The sequence below is a fragment of the Gadus chalcogrammus genome, chromosome 22, assembly GCF_026213295.1.
Source record: "Gadus chalcogrammus isolate NIFS_2021 chromosome 22, NIFS_Gcha_1.0, whole genome shotgun sequence".
Lineage (NCBI taxonomy): Eukaryota > Metazoa > Chordata > Actinopteri > Gadiformes > Gadidae > Gadus > Gadus chalcogrammus.
In genome coordinates this window covers 10,806,648-10,821,493 of record NC_079433.1, presented here as the reverse complement: position 1 = coordinate 10,821,493, position 14,846 = coordinate 10,806,648, and the positions used below count along the sequence as shown (strand labels likewise).

At 44.3% G+C, this 14,846-nt stretch overlaps 1 long non-coding RNA gene across 1 annotated transcript in view; it reads left to right on the top strand.

Moving 5' to 3' along the window:
• The first annotated feature begins 459 nt into the window (after positions 1-459).
• The window catches only part of LOC130375428 (uncharacterized), a 28,967-nt gene continuing 14,580 nt past the window's right edge, over positions 460-14,846 (top strand). The window contains exons 1-2 of the long non-coding RNA XR_008893839.1: positions 460-806; positions 1,088-1,204. This is a non-coding gene — a long non-coding RNA (uncharacterized LOC130375428). The remainder of the gene's footprint in view (positions 807-1,087; positions 1,205-14,846) is intronic.

Genomic DNA, 14,846 nt, shown 5'->3' with positions numbered 1-14,846 from the left:
TATACTTGTATATATAAATGATAAGCAATGTTTCCATTCAATTGACAAGTCATTTTTTATCAAACTTTGTCACACATAGATAATAAATATGTGAATAAGGAGCAAATAAACTAGATGATGCAAAGCATAGTTTGTTAGGGGTTGGCAGTACTGGCTACGTCGCACACAGCTGTAATAAACAGAAGAAGTAGAGCACGCCAGTCCAAAAAGAAGTTAGGGCTTTTCAAATCCATTGAGCATTTAGTTTTGTATTTCCTGCAAAAATCTTGATGGCAACACGGCAGATGACATCCATGCTATTGCAAACGAGTGGGTAGCAGCTCCCATAGGTATATATATTTGTTCTTTCGAACCCATGCATAGAATTACGATTGCACTGGCTAGGTAGTGTCCTCCAATAGTGCCCACACACTAACTGTTCACAAGTTGGGATTCTGTGTTAACACCCCACAGTGCATGCTCACTGCGTGTGGTTGGTGGCTGGATGGAGTAGTTTCACCTGGTCTGAGACTCTGAGGCTGGGCGAGGCTGCACACCTGTTGTTAATTAATCAATCATCCCCACACACTCTCAGGTAGGGATCTCCTACATGGTAGCATGGATCACCATGTGTGTATGTTTAATGTCCTCAAACTTTGCAATTAACCGGTTTCACCACTATTATCATCATCTTCATAAGCAGCAACGAACATTGCTAAACTCACAAACTTAGGGACTGAGGCACGCGGTAGTATTTACTATTTTGCACATAGTATTTGGAGTTTTTCACTTGTGGAGGAATGGACTTCAACTTCACGATTTGTGTGGTAAGTAAGAGCCCACCATTTAGTTATTAATTATTTAGGAAGAAACATTTGACCATGCAAAACATCCTAAATACATATTCCTGATATCTAGTTTCAATCTTTAGTTGCATCATCCCCTTCAACTCTTTGGACTTTTAGGATTGTTGACTTCTTCAATTTAGTGATTTTGTTCATTTGATATATTTAGCTACATTAAATTGCCAATCTCTCAGTGGATGGGTTAGTTATTAGATCATTTAGGTGAAAAGGTTTTGATTGCTGGTGTCTGGATGGACGGACAGGACAAGCTCAGCGCTGGAGGGTCCTGGGACCACACAGCAGCGCAGGGCTCAGACACAAACAGCAGAGGTCACCCGGAAACATGGCGCTTTACTTCCCTGCTCTACAAGGAAGACGAGGTACACAAACACACACACACACACACTCCCTCTGAAGGACCCATCGACCTATTCAGCATTAGTTAAACGGGCGAGGTGTAAAAACATTCAAAGCCGAAACATTTAAGATCCTCACTCTTGTCCTGCCGGAGAAGCGCGTCTCCAGCGTTTGATATAGTGGCTGAGTGCGTCCACGCACATGTTCATCCACATTTAACTGAGAACCTCACAGGTGATCTATTGGCCTTTGTCCTCAGACATATCAACATACGAGTCGGGGGCGGGGGGGGGGGGGGGGGGCGGGGGGGTTGATGATGACGCAGCCAGACGGAGATGATGAGTAGCAGTACAGCACGGAGAAGCAGAGTGTTTGAGTCTGAAAAGCCGAGGTCAGTTGTGGTCAGAGCAGTTGAGAGATTGATCTGTGTTCAAGGAAGTGTTGAGGTGTTTGGACGGGGGGTGCTGATTTTTAAAGAAACATGTTTTATTGGAGCAGAGGAGGAAGGTATTTAGTGAACTGGGGAGGGCGGGCGGGAGTGGAGGGATAAACAGGATCTGAACTGTTGTAGCAACCGCCTCTGATCTTTTTAGTCTGGAATCTAGACTTATAGGACGCTATGTTTCGAAAAAATGCTGTCCCTGCAGGTATGTTTTGTATTAAGGCGGAAAATTGAAAAAACACTGAGCAAAAAAAGCTGGGTTTACCTTGACTTATTTATGTCTCGACTAGGTATTTATGCAACCTGAAGGTCTTGCGGTCCGCATTAATACTGAGGCGGCCTTAAGAACGTTGTGCTTTTAAATTGACTGAAGATAAATGGGGCAGTAATTAACAGCAATATCAATCCATCAGACGGTTTTTATGTATTTGTATTTATAACCTATTGCAGCCTTTTTATTTATTTTGAGATAATTATGAATAATTTGTCGATCGTGCAGACTTGCGGAAATTTTCATGGATCTTTTAATTACATTTTTATCAGCAGTTGCCCCTGTCTATTAATTAATCATCAGGTCCCGCAAACTTTCGTTTCAAAAATGTCAATACGTATATCCTTTCAAAATGGATAGTGTGTCAGATCTTCACAATTTAGTTTTGAAAAGAAGAGGATGCAGTGACGTATACACAGTATATTCTAAAGGAATCCATGGCAGAACTTCAGATCAGGACTTTCCTCTTAATCGGATGGTTAGGGTTCCCACAACACCCAGTACAACGAAGGAGAAGGAGGCGCAATCATTCAGCACAATGGACTGGAAAAAGTAAAGCTTCTCTCGCCTCGACAAAACCACATATCAGAACCGGTGTGGCACTGGAAAACCAGCATAAATCTGTCGGATTCTGACATGTACGAGCGCCGAGAGGGTAATAATAATAAGCAATGGCTATCGGTCACAAACAGTAAGAGTAGGATGTGTACTGCGCATGAAGAGTTCCTGCATAAAAGTTGATGGCAAGTTTTGCCAGCTTCCTCTGGTCCTGGCTGGAGACCTCTCTCTCGCTCTCGCTCTCGCTCTCTCCGCGCGCGCGCTCACCCCTGTGCTAATTCTCCAGAGTAAAAGTAGCCTGATAACGGAAAACATTGGTGTTTAGAACGGTGACAGATGGACCTTCAGTCTTTATATACAACCCACGCCAATGGCGTAGGCTGCCTTGCACTTTCTAGATGGAGTTGGGCTGATTCATGCTTCAGAAGTTGACATTTAAGAAGTTTAATTGGGGCTAAGTACACATTTCTCTGGAAGATAAACCTTATGGGGGGGGGAAAAATAACAATTAACCTGTGCATTCGGTTGGCTGTAACAGTTGCTCAGAGATGACTATGACCTAGCCTGGTCAATTTGCAGAACCATGAATACCTCCATTGAAACAAATTATATTTTAAAATACCCTTAGGATACGTTTCTACACAGCTTTGCGTTCCTCACAAATTGAACGTATACACAGGTATTTTCCATTGATTAAACGTATTTGTACACTACAAATATGTTTGTATTCTACACCAAAAAATAGTAAAGGTATGTCATTGAATGTGTATTGTTCATCGGTCCCACACCACATCAGCACCGAGCACACTTTGAAGGACAGCCCTGTGATATTGGCATGCACGCTTTCCCCTCTTATCCTCCCTCCCAGAGGGCTCCTCTTCTGGGACATTTCGGGGCTTTTGTAGCAACTTGCATGGCTGCACGTTGATGTCGCTAGCGACGCTGGCACCAAACCAGGCCCCGAGAAACCAAGGCGCAGACTTGTCTAGTGATTTGATGAATCACCTCCTTCCTACCGCGGTTGCTCTTGTTGTCTCGGTTGTTGTCTTGCGCTGCTTGGGTCTCGGGCCCACAGCTGTCCGCAGAAGGCCTCTCAGGTTGAACTGACAAACGGGGAACAGCTGTTCTGTCTTTTAGCACGAGGGACATCAAGTAAGGCGTGATGGGGGGGGGGGGGGGGGGGGGGTGCTCAGGGACAGGGTCAGGTAGAAACTGAGTGTCACCCTCCTGTTCTCGAAGCACAACATGTGTCAGTGGAGCTCCGTCTGTATTTCTGCAGAAAGAGAGAAAAATATATTTTTGAGACGCGCAGCCGCCTGAAATGGCCAGCGACACTTAAACGCGTTGTTTACCAAACCGGTGTATTCAACTGAGTCATAATAGAAATGGGAATGGCACTCTCCCTATGGAAGCAGCAGCTGTGTTTGCCAATGTTGGCAGTTTATTTATTTATTCAAGGACATTTAATTCTACAATGTTTTGATTGGGCTATTTTGGTTTGTTTGCTATGGTTAAAGCTTCCTGTTTGATCTGATTGGTTGATTTTTTTTCACCACTAGCTATAGACAAGCTAACTCCAACCAGATCATGTTGATTATGCATTCTAGATCCCCTCTGTGTCCACTTTGTTACTCGAGTTGGCTACGTGGTATGTTACCTCTTTTTAACAAATGGGTTCTCCGCCTCTATCTGTTGACCAATTTGTCTAATGGGATACTTGGATATACTAAAGCCCCAATAAACTGTGTATGCACTAGGTTTGATCCTTCATGAATGGACCTTTTTCAGCTCCCACAACCTCATGGAACCAAAGAGATCATTCAGTAAGTCCCAAGCCCCAGTTCCTGCTGACAAACCATGTCATTTACAACAGGCTGTATGTGAACCACTGCTAAATTATTTTGTGATAGATTTTATGTTCATTGATCAGGTTTTTTGCGGTATTATACACTGCTTGTGATTTGTGATATGCAGCATGAAATCGCTGAAATGGCTCGTATAAGTTATCGGAAAATAGGTGGCTCATCCTCAACAGGGAGCGAGACTGTGACATCGAGTAGAAGTTCACTTCTCCCATTTTAATACGAGAAAAACAAACATCCGACAATCACAATACTTCCTATACAATAATCTATATTTCTCTATAATGGATATTTTTCACTGCAGCGGGAACGAACGTGGTAGATAAAATTGCCTTTTGTTTTCTCTGTGCACACACCACGCTATCCACTAATCATAAATCATATACCCGTCGGCGAACATTGATTGATTTCATAGCGGTGAGTAAGGGACAGCCACAACCCATCTCTCTCTCACTCGCTCTCTCGCTCTTACTCTCTCCCCCGCTCTCTCTCTCGTCTCCCCGATCCATGCCACCTCTTTGCTTTCTGTCCTCTCTCTGTGGTAATCCTATGGAGCTGCAGTACTCCTTCCAACTCTCTCTCCCGCTCTCTCGCTCTTCTCTATGATCCCTGCAACCTCTTTGCTTTCTGTCCCCTCTCTCTGTAGTAATCCTATGGAGCTGCAGTTCTCTCTGTCTCCCTGTCTCTCTGTGCTTTCTGTCCTCTGTAGTTATCATTTAGAGCTGCAGTACACGTGAGTTAATGCCAGCAAAGATAATTTGTGTTGTGGTTTGTAAAGTGCCCGCCTGAATGGGACGACCCTAAAAAAGTGACAGCAGAGACGACAAAGACACAAAATGTCAAACTGTGAATAAAGGTCTCGCTCTGGGTTAATTCTGATATAAGCCCTTCTGAATGCAATTTCTCTATACGCCTTTGATACGCAGACGCCCACGCACACATTCAACCCAACAGGGTACAGAAAGACCTTTTGAGTTGGTGCATAATTCAGTTTGATTCACATGCTCAGGGTCGTTAAAAGGATACATTGTATATGGTAAGCGTGTGCAGTTATATATTATGTAAACATAACGCTATTGGAAATGTGTGTGTAAAAGTGATAACGGTCATTTCTTTCTCAGGGTCATGTGAATAATGATCATACTGAATCCAGATTAGTCAGGTGTGCCTGCATTCATTAGGGATCATCGAAGTTCCATAGTCCATACTTTTCTTCCAAGGATAACTCTAGTGTCTTGGTAACCATTCCTGTTGCTCAACATTTAGTGACGAAAAATAAATCTGAATCCATTCACATCCACACGTTTCTGCCAGAACTTTCTTTATCTTCTCTCCAAAAAATGCAAATTACTCGCATGGTCTCCTCTCTCTCTCGCTCTCGCTCTCTCTCTGTTCCCACTGTTGTCTCTCTCCCCCCTCTCCCACTCGATCTCTCTTCTCACTCTCTCTTGATATGTATCTGACCTTTGATGTTGTCGGAGCATGTTCAAAACCCCAAAGTCCAATTAAATTGAACAATCCCGTGAGACTCCCACCCCACGCGCAAACCCACAATCCCCCACCCTACCCTCCTCCCCTCCTCCCCACCTCCCCTCCAATCTCTCCTATTTCCGGCTCTTTCCTACTGTCTTTGGCAACGTGTCACTATACACTTCTACTCTAGTTTACACACACACACACACACACACACACACACACACACACACACACACACACACACACACACACACACACACACACACACACACACACACACACACACACACACACACACACACACCCCCCCCTACCTCGTTTTCCCTCTACTGCATTTCACTGTCTCGTTTTGCTTAGCAGTGTCCTCCATCTCGTCTTCAGCCATTAAGTCCTGCTTCCCAGCCTTCCCGGTTTGGCTGTGTTTTGGGAGATCCACAGTTTCCAGGCGAGTAGTGGCTGAGGTGTTTGAGTCCCAAACACCGAGCTCTGTGTTCGAACCTCAAAGTCTGCGGTCTACTTCTATGCGTCCTGGACTGAGATGCCTCAGCCTCTAGCCCTGGGAGCTCACGCTGGTCTTGAATTTACAGATTCTCCGTATCGCAGTCTGGCTTGAAGCCTGTTGATAAGTCGCTCCCAAAAATAAAATCTGCGCTAAGGGGAGGGAGCCTTGGTTCAGACAGCAGGCAGAGCCACAGTCTGCCAATTAAAAAACAAAAAAACAATGCAGAGGGAAGTGCAGGAATCAACACCAGTCATCAAACAGTTTTATCTGAAATAGAATGAATAATAATGTTAAAGGATTAACATAAACTCGCACGGAAGCCTTTTCTTAAAGGAGAATATGTTTATGTTTTGCCTCGAACCCGATTCGGCAAGAGCAAAGAGAGCAACAGTGTCACTTGGTTATTTGATCTCATTTGTCTGGATTCTGAGCTTTTTTGAACTCCGCAAACCATAATGAAATACTGCCCAGCCAAGGCCAGACTGATGAAACGTAAAGTCGAATATCTGAATAGATGGAAACAATAGTTTATAAAACTTAAGACTTGTCTTCAATGAATGCAATTTATGAATCTTTTTTTTTTATGTTTAATAACCTGCCAGGATTCCGATTTTTAGTTTACCATAAACCCCTAATGTCTGGCCCTTACTGTAAAAACATGTAGACGTTTGGAGGGAAGCAGTCTATAATGCACGTTGTTATTCTGTATTTAGTCTAGCCACTGGTTTGCTCTGTTTCAGATTCTTTGTGTGTTGATGTGTTATAATTGATGCGGTGTTGTTGTTTCCGGACACTCAGATTATGTAGCTCGCTCTCCGTCCTTCTGTTTCCTGTGTCTCTAGTTACATGGTGTATGAATCGATTATATCATTAGTATTTAACATTATTTCTTGTTTCTGTGTGTGTGTGTGTGTGTGTGTGTGTGTGTGTGTGTGTGTGTGTGTGTGTGTGTGTGTGTGTGTGTGTGTGTGTGTGTGTGTGTGTGTGTGTGTGTGTGTGTGTGTGTGTGTGTGTGTGTGTGTGTGTTGCCAAGGAAGGGAGTAAATCTCCTGAGATGTTTGTCAGCCTCCTGCTCCTCATTTTCACTTTGGTACTGCATTCTGCCAGTGTGTCTTGCGTCTGCGTTGTAAAGTTCAAGTGCCGTGTTCTATTGCTACTCGTGTAGCGTGGCTGTGGCTCAGTCGACAGTACATCATGCAGCACTAGCATAGGAGTAAGCGTTAGTGGGTGAGGGGGACGGGTGACTACAACCCTATCATACAAAAAACACCCCTATAAATGCTTATCACTGCGTTAACCATTTTTATGAATTGGTCATTAATATTCCCTTATAGCGGTGTTAGCCATTTCCAGCAGGGTTGGTGAACTTGACTGCTTTTTTATTATTTCTCTATTTTCCCCCAAATAATTTCCCTTGGGATAAATAAAGTATAATCTTATCTCCTCTGCTCTTCAAAACAAGTGAAATCTCCTTCCTCCAGGCATGCCTGACCCTGTAGAGAGACGGCTTTACCCTGCGTCTCTCTTCTCAACCTCCCTCTGTGTTAAATAAAACATGCACAGCGCCGGGAAACCTCCTGGCCTGCTTTGACAGCCGGCTCCTCTCTATCTGGGGCCATCATCGCATGTACCATAGCTGAGCACAGAGAGAGACGCATGTGATGCATGTGGCAGCAGATGACAAGAAGACCGCCAGACAGAATAAAAAAAAAAGGCTTTCTTGGCTAGTGGGGGGCCACACACAGACACAGACACAGACACAGAGAGAGAGAGAGAGTTAGCCAACACAGTGAGTGGCTGAACTGTGTTTGTGAGGAGTGAGATGCAAGTCTAGTCTGTCCATCTTGTAATTTAATTACTGTGCCATCTAAAATTCAAGGGGAAATCCTTTCTTTTTCTGGGTTTGAAGGGCAGTGGGAGGGAAGGGGGGAGGGGTAAAGAGCTGATTATCTCATCAGACTATTGTAAGTGGAGAACGTCTTTATTGTTTGTGTGTGTGTATTTTCGTGTGGGTGTGTATTAAGGGTACAAATGAAAAAACGTGTCTGCTCGATCGAGGAAACATGATATCATCCAAAATAAAGCCATTGCTTGTGGTTGAGATTGAAATAGGTTTGTTGACCACTGTTGAGTCCCTCGTAGGTGGAGTTACCCCACTTTCGACAAGCATTACCATAATGACCGCCAGCCAGGAACGTCCCGACATCAGCATAGCGCTTCTATGAGGATGTCTTACAAATACGATCCATCATCTCAACAGCAGTTTTTGGTTTTAAATAGTTGTTGTTGATATTCAACAGATATTCATTCTCCTAAGTACAGTATTCTGACCCCGGCAGCTAAAGACGTGATCACAGGTATATGTCACAAGATGTCTCGCTGTGTATACCTGCTCAAGAGACGGCTTCCATGTGGAGCCGTCAGGCAGAAGTACTCCTCTCTATAGGGTTTCTACATCACAATGCATCATGGGATTTTTTTTGTTGCCTCGAGAGATGAAGTTATGTAAAATCCAAAGTAAACAAAAAGATACTTTAACTTTGGCTTGTCAAAACTTTGTGGCAGCTTGTGAACAGAATAATTTCACCACCAAATAATTGAATGATTCATTATTAAGCAATGACCAAAACATCATTACTGCAATAACATTTCTATGCTCATATACTTCCGATATAGAGGCCGGCCATTGCGATGTGGCATCACGATGTCACAAGCCCTACAGGGTCATTTTTTTTATTTCTACAAAAAGTGAATTACAAAGGTCATTGCCCTTGACCATAGCCTAAGTGTATATATAATTAAACCAGATGCTTCTCTTTTTTTTAAAGTTCCTGATAGACTTGACATTACTGTTCATGTAGTGGATCATGCTAGCTCCTTACAACAGTAAGAAGCAGGTAAGATTATGCATCGCCAGTGTGGCGCCATCAGTCAATATGGACTGGATAAATACATAAACTGACTTTCAAAATGTTTGCATTGGTGGATACTATCCTACAAGTACGATAGCTTTACTCAAGAGATTTTGAACGTGAGCATGTGGGTATTTCTTGTGTGTGTTTGTGTGTGTGTGTGTGTGTGTGTGTGTGTGGGCGTGTACCCTCTCCATCTGGGGGTAGAATGGAGGTTGATTGCACCTGGGATGAGCGTCGTGGGAGACGAGCTGTCGAGTGCTTAACCAGCCTCCAAGGCTGCCTCTCTGTGTCTCGGCGTGCTGCCGGGATTATGATAATCGCACACTCCTGGACACGAGCCGCATTACCATTCCCATTATTCACCTGATCTTCAAGAACACCGCGAAGCCTGCCGAGTCTGCAGCGACGACATTGGCGTGGACGTGGAAAACATGCATAAAGGAGACGAGGACGCGAGTGTCAGAACGATGGCATTACAGCCCCCCAGGGGGATCGCCATAGGGGACTCTTTGACAAGAAGAGTCCCTCTTATCGCATTGAATTCACAATTGAATTCACAAATTTAATTTTATTATGCCGTAGACTTCGTGCCCCCTATTATATGTTACAAAACCCACTGTCATCCTGAAATGATCGTGACTTCTCAAGAGAATATGGAGGACAAACTTGATTGGAGACTTAGGGTGTGGAAGACTGACTAGTTTTTATTTTGGTTAAAATTGTTTTTGAAAAGAAGGAGTTGAGTGTTTTTCAAATCCGAAGGTTTGCTTGGAAAACGTTTTTGTGAGAAACTATTACTGCCACACTCGCTAAATTATGGATGAAAAAAAATGTTTGAAAGACACATTCAACGGGTAACTGAAACATTTTGATTCGCTCTAAGGCAGATGCCCTATCCTTTGGTCTAATTTTCACTGGCGGTTTTTGAAACCCAGCCTCTGAATGGCTTTCAGGGCCAGAGCGTTCTCATTTTGCATGAAAGCGTCAACCCGCCCTGACCGAGAACAACACGTCCCTCCTTCTGCTGTCGACCGCCCTTAACAAGTCCCCCACAACATTGAGATGCAGCATATTGGGTGGCTCCTCGCGGGACCGTCGCCCGTCCTCCCTGTGGAGAAGAGAGATGTGGGGACTCATTTTTCCTGGCCCCTTGTGCACCGCGGCGAAGGTGCCTTACCCAAGATGCCGAGCGGGGGGTCCGAGAGGGTGATGGATGTCGGAGAGCTCCTGCGCTGTCAGGGGTGGGCTGTGACAATCTGGGCTCTCCGGGACGGCGTCCCCGCCGCAGCCAATCACAACTCCTGCCTTTTATAGTCCCGCCTCTGCTTCCCCCAAGGACTTCACCCCTCTTGGGTGCAGAAACATAAAAGGGTGTGAATAGGGGACACACACACACACACACACATACACGTACACACACACACCAGCCTTCAAGGTGACTTAACTCGGCGTTACGAGTGAAGTACACCCTGCTGCTTGTTTTGCTCTCTCTCGCTCACTCTCTCTCCGAGTTTCGTTGTATATATACCTAAAGCCACACTCGTATCGTTGCACCCTCTCCCTGCAAAGAGATATGCCGGGGCTCTTCATTGGCATGCAGGATGGAGAGCACCAGTGTATCTCTACGTGAGGGTGTCCGAGGCTAGAGGCCAGCAAACTCAGAACTGTACTTGAGTCTCTGCTGGCCGGGTTTGTCTTGGTATTCTTCATGGCACCACTCCCTGGAACCACTTACAGACATTAGCAATGCTAATGTGTGGATGCAGAGGGCTACAGTATTCTACACATGCCCAATCTCTCTCTGTCTCTCTCTCTGTCACTCTCCCTCTTTTCCCCCACCCTAATGGTTCGTCCACATTCACTTGAACGCCTACACGGATGCACTAAACATGCGCCTTTTGCGCAATGGCCTTGACAGACCTCCATTAAAGACCAATGCCATTAGAGAACACTCGGTCCGGTGCCTTCTTCCTAATTTTTTATTTTATTTATATGAAAACCATCAGGCACAATAAGTCAGGGGCAGGTCACCTAGCAAACACATCCAGATAACATCAAAAATCATGCCTCGGTTGACCTGAATGGAAAGTCGTGGGAACTGGGGGATACGGAATTGGAGTCATAGTCTGGGCCCTTTTTCAACCAAAGCGTCGGGTGAAGGGCCCAATACGTGCATGCCACTTTGCCCTTGTGATTGTGGCTTGGAGTGTGGGCCTGAATCACGACCGTAAAAGATGAGTTTGATTGCAGTAGCTGATGTTGACGATTCTGGCAGCCCTTGGCCTAATTGTTTAATTATACATCTTTGTGGAATCCATGCGGAGCAGTGCTGTATATTTAATGTTTAGACTTAGAAAAATGCGCTACACATCTGCGGTACGTTTTGTTTGTCATGAGCGTATTCTTTTCCCATCACGTCTAACATTGTCCAACGTTAAAGGCTTGTGTCACAACGCAATGAATATTGCATGTGGTTTAATCAATTGTGACATGGAGAACAAAATCATGCCCTTGAAAAAATAAAATAAAAACCGGAAAATGTTTCCTCTTGAGAGAATGGCGCTTTGTGACGCATGCAGAGAGAGGTTTTGGTGGAAGTGCATATATGAATGCTGAGAACCAGAAGGGACCCAAAGAAAATCCAATCCTTGAATATCTCGGTGCACATGTGGGACAACGGTGTTGTACAATGAAAGGTTCCCTCGCATTGCTTGAAGATCAAGGCCTGGTGTATATTGGTATATTATGTCCCGGAAGCAAAGGTGTCCTTTGCGGGCTTTATTTTCTACCTGATTTTTTTTTTACCTTATTCTACATGAATGTATGTGAGGATTGTTTATAGTGCAGCGACCTGGGAGACGTGTTGATATGAGCACCTAATTTTGTTTTTACACAATCAGAGACGCAACGCAATGTCTCAACAGACAAAGCTGCCGTTAGTTTTCCTCCCTTACCCTTTTTTCTGTATTTCTCCGTACCGCTTATTTCTCTCACTTTGCGATGCAACACATCTTACAAAGAGGGGGTCATTCCTAATTAGTCTGTGCTACATCAGGTCATAGTAACGTCTTTTGTCTTGAAACAACAAATCAACCAACACCAACGTATCTTAAGCATCTTAGAGTACCATATTAAGCGCTATATAAATTTAATTTATTATTATTATATCAATGTTTGATGTTCTGCGGAGGAGCTTCAAAGCCCAGCTCTGTTACAGTTGACCTTGACATTGTTACCATGTTAGTGAATCACAAGATTTCCTGGCTTAATGTTGTCCAAATGGGCTGCATGACGCCTGCGCACACACACACGCTTTGTGGGTCACAGAGGGAGCCAAATCATCTTTTAAGCCTCCACACAATGGTTCATCTATATGGACAAAGTGTCTGTGTGTGTGTGTGTGTGTGTGTGTGTTAGTCTGCACTCCACTCAAAGTGCTGCTGCTTTTGAAATGGCCTCAGTGTCACTAATGAACCCTGAGGCGCACAGAGTGAAGTGGGCTGTGCGCGTTTGCGTGTGCAAATGACTTGTGTTAGTGCGAGATAGCGTGTGCGGCCAGTGGGGCCGTGGCGGCTGTGAGCTGGTGATAGCGGTGGTCTCTGTTGCTGCATACTGGTTAATCTGAGGCAACTGAGGTGGGTGGGTGTGGGTGGGATGGGGGTCAAGGAGAATCCTCCTTCCAGTTGATATTAGACCCGTATCTCAGGCCACCCTGTGTCAATCAACCACCAACACATAATGATCATAGGGCAACAATGGACTTGTTAATAGACTAAGACCACTGTTGAGCAACTGAGTACGTCTTTTGTTGAGTCTGAACTGATTTCTTTTTTTTGTTGCCAAGAAGATACAATGGTTTTGAGGAGATGTTTGTGGAAACGATACGTTTCTCTATGTTTTAAAAATAAACCAAATATAAGGGGACAGTTTTTAGTGTAAAAAACAGTGTCTTCAGCAGCAATGCATGTCATCCAAGTGACACCAATACGTATGCATAGAAAAGAACACGTTGCTAGCAACAGAACTTTACCTCATGAGACACTTGCAAAAAAGCGACACGAGTTGGGGATGATTACCGCGCTCACCAAGTCCCTCTTTTTTCCAAGACAGAACTACTGGCTAATTGCTTTCAGCATAACTGATGGGCCAACGGAATTATTAGGGCGCTCCTCCTGGGACCCCAACTTCAAACTGTTTGACTTTAAGAGTGAGAGGCCAGAAAACCCCAGACGACAGTTTCTTGCGTGTCTGACAGTTCCTGTCAAAAATGTATCCTCCCTCCACCTCAGTTTGACGTTGATAAGTCTGTGCTTTGAACATGCATTATTGCGCTAGCCAAGATTGACAATGTTGTGTTTTGATCATGGATGCCGTTGAGGGCCTTGATATGACAAACAAATCAACTAGTTTATGGGAAAGATAGCTTTATGACGAAGCTCAAAATAACATAGCTTATCTTAAATTTATAGAATAACATAGTTTAGCTTAGCGAGGTATATAATAACGTACCCTAGCTTAATATATTGTAGCATAACATGAGGATGAGCTGTGCCTCAACTACCTTAGAACAGACATTGCAGTGTGTGACAATAATCAGGAATACAGAAAGCTTCAAACTTCCAACAGCCAGTGTGAAAGAGAAACAGGTAGGGGCATGCCCCATCATCTTGGAGAGCCATTCCGGATACTTATTTTTGTTATTCACTTCAAAACCATAATGCTTGTAAAAAAAAAAAAACTGCAATGAAAATGAAATTATTTGCAAGTATTCCTGATTCCTTCTGACAGAGAAAATGGGGGACACATACTGCAGTAGCTGCAGGAAAAGCAATCAGGCTTGAATAAAGATGATTAAAGTCAAGGTTGGAATCAGTCGAGGGCCCCTTTGCTCTCCGCTGGTAACCACTCTCTCTACTTCTGCTCGGCGCCATAGGAGCCATGGCACTGGGATTAAAAATGTCCTAAATTACGCAATGCGGTTCACACAGGTGTGTGTGTGATGGGGGCGGGGGGGAGAAATGGGGAGAGGGAGAGAGAGAGAGAGAGAGAGAGACGGGTCAGAGGGCAAGGGAGTGGGAATTGAACAAAGAGTTGGACCGAACAAGAGGGAGAGGTGGTTTAGAAGAGAGGAGAGAGTCGGATTGAAAAGAGTAGTTTGAAACGGAGGGGGATGGGGAGAGTGCGAGAAAGATAATGAAAATGAAGGGAGGAGGGTGGGTTAAGAAAGAGTTGGGGAGTGAAAGAGAGGGACTGAGGGGGTCAAGTTTTTTGTGGTGTGTTCGAGATGCATCGTGCAACAACCGAACGACTTGCTCTTGTGACGTTATATCCTGGCTTGTAGCACTTACAGCGTTCACGTTTGTCTTTGTGGGCATCGCTACACAACGAGTCGGGAACGAACATTGGATAGTCATTGTTAATGTTAGTTACAGCCTCTTTAGCAAACCAGCTCAAGCAAAGCTTTCAATTGAATTGCACGCACAGCAAGACAGTGCAATGCATAACGTGGTTACCGGGTATAAGCAGCAATGTTATAAAGTGCATAAGAGCATTTTAGAAGTGACATTCAAATGACCAACGTGGTAAAAATATTATATTATAGGCGCAGCCATTTTTGTATGTCGAGTCATATAGTCAAC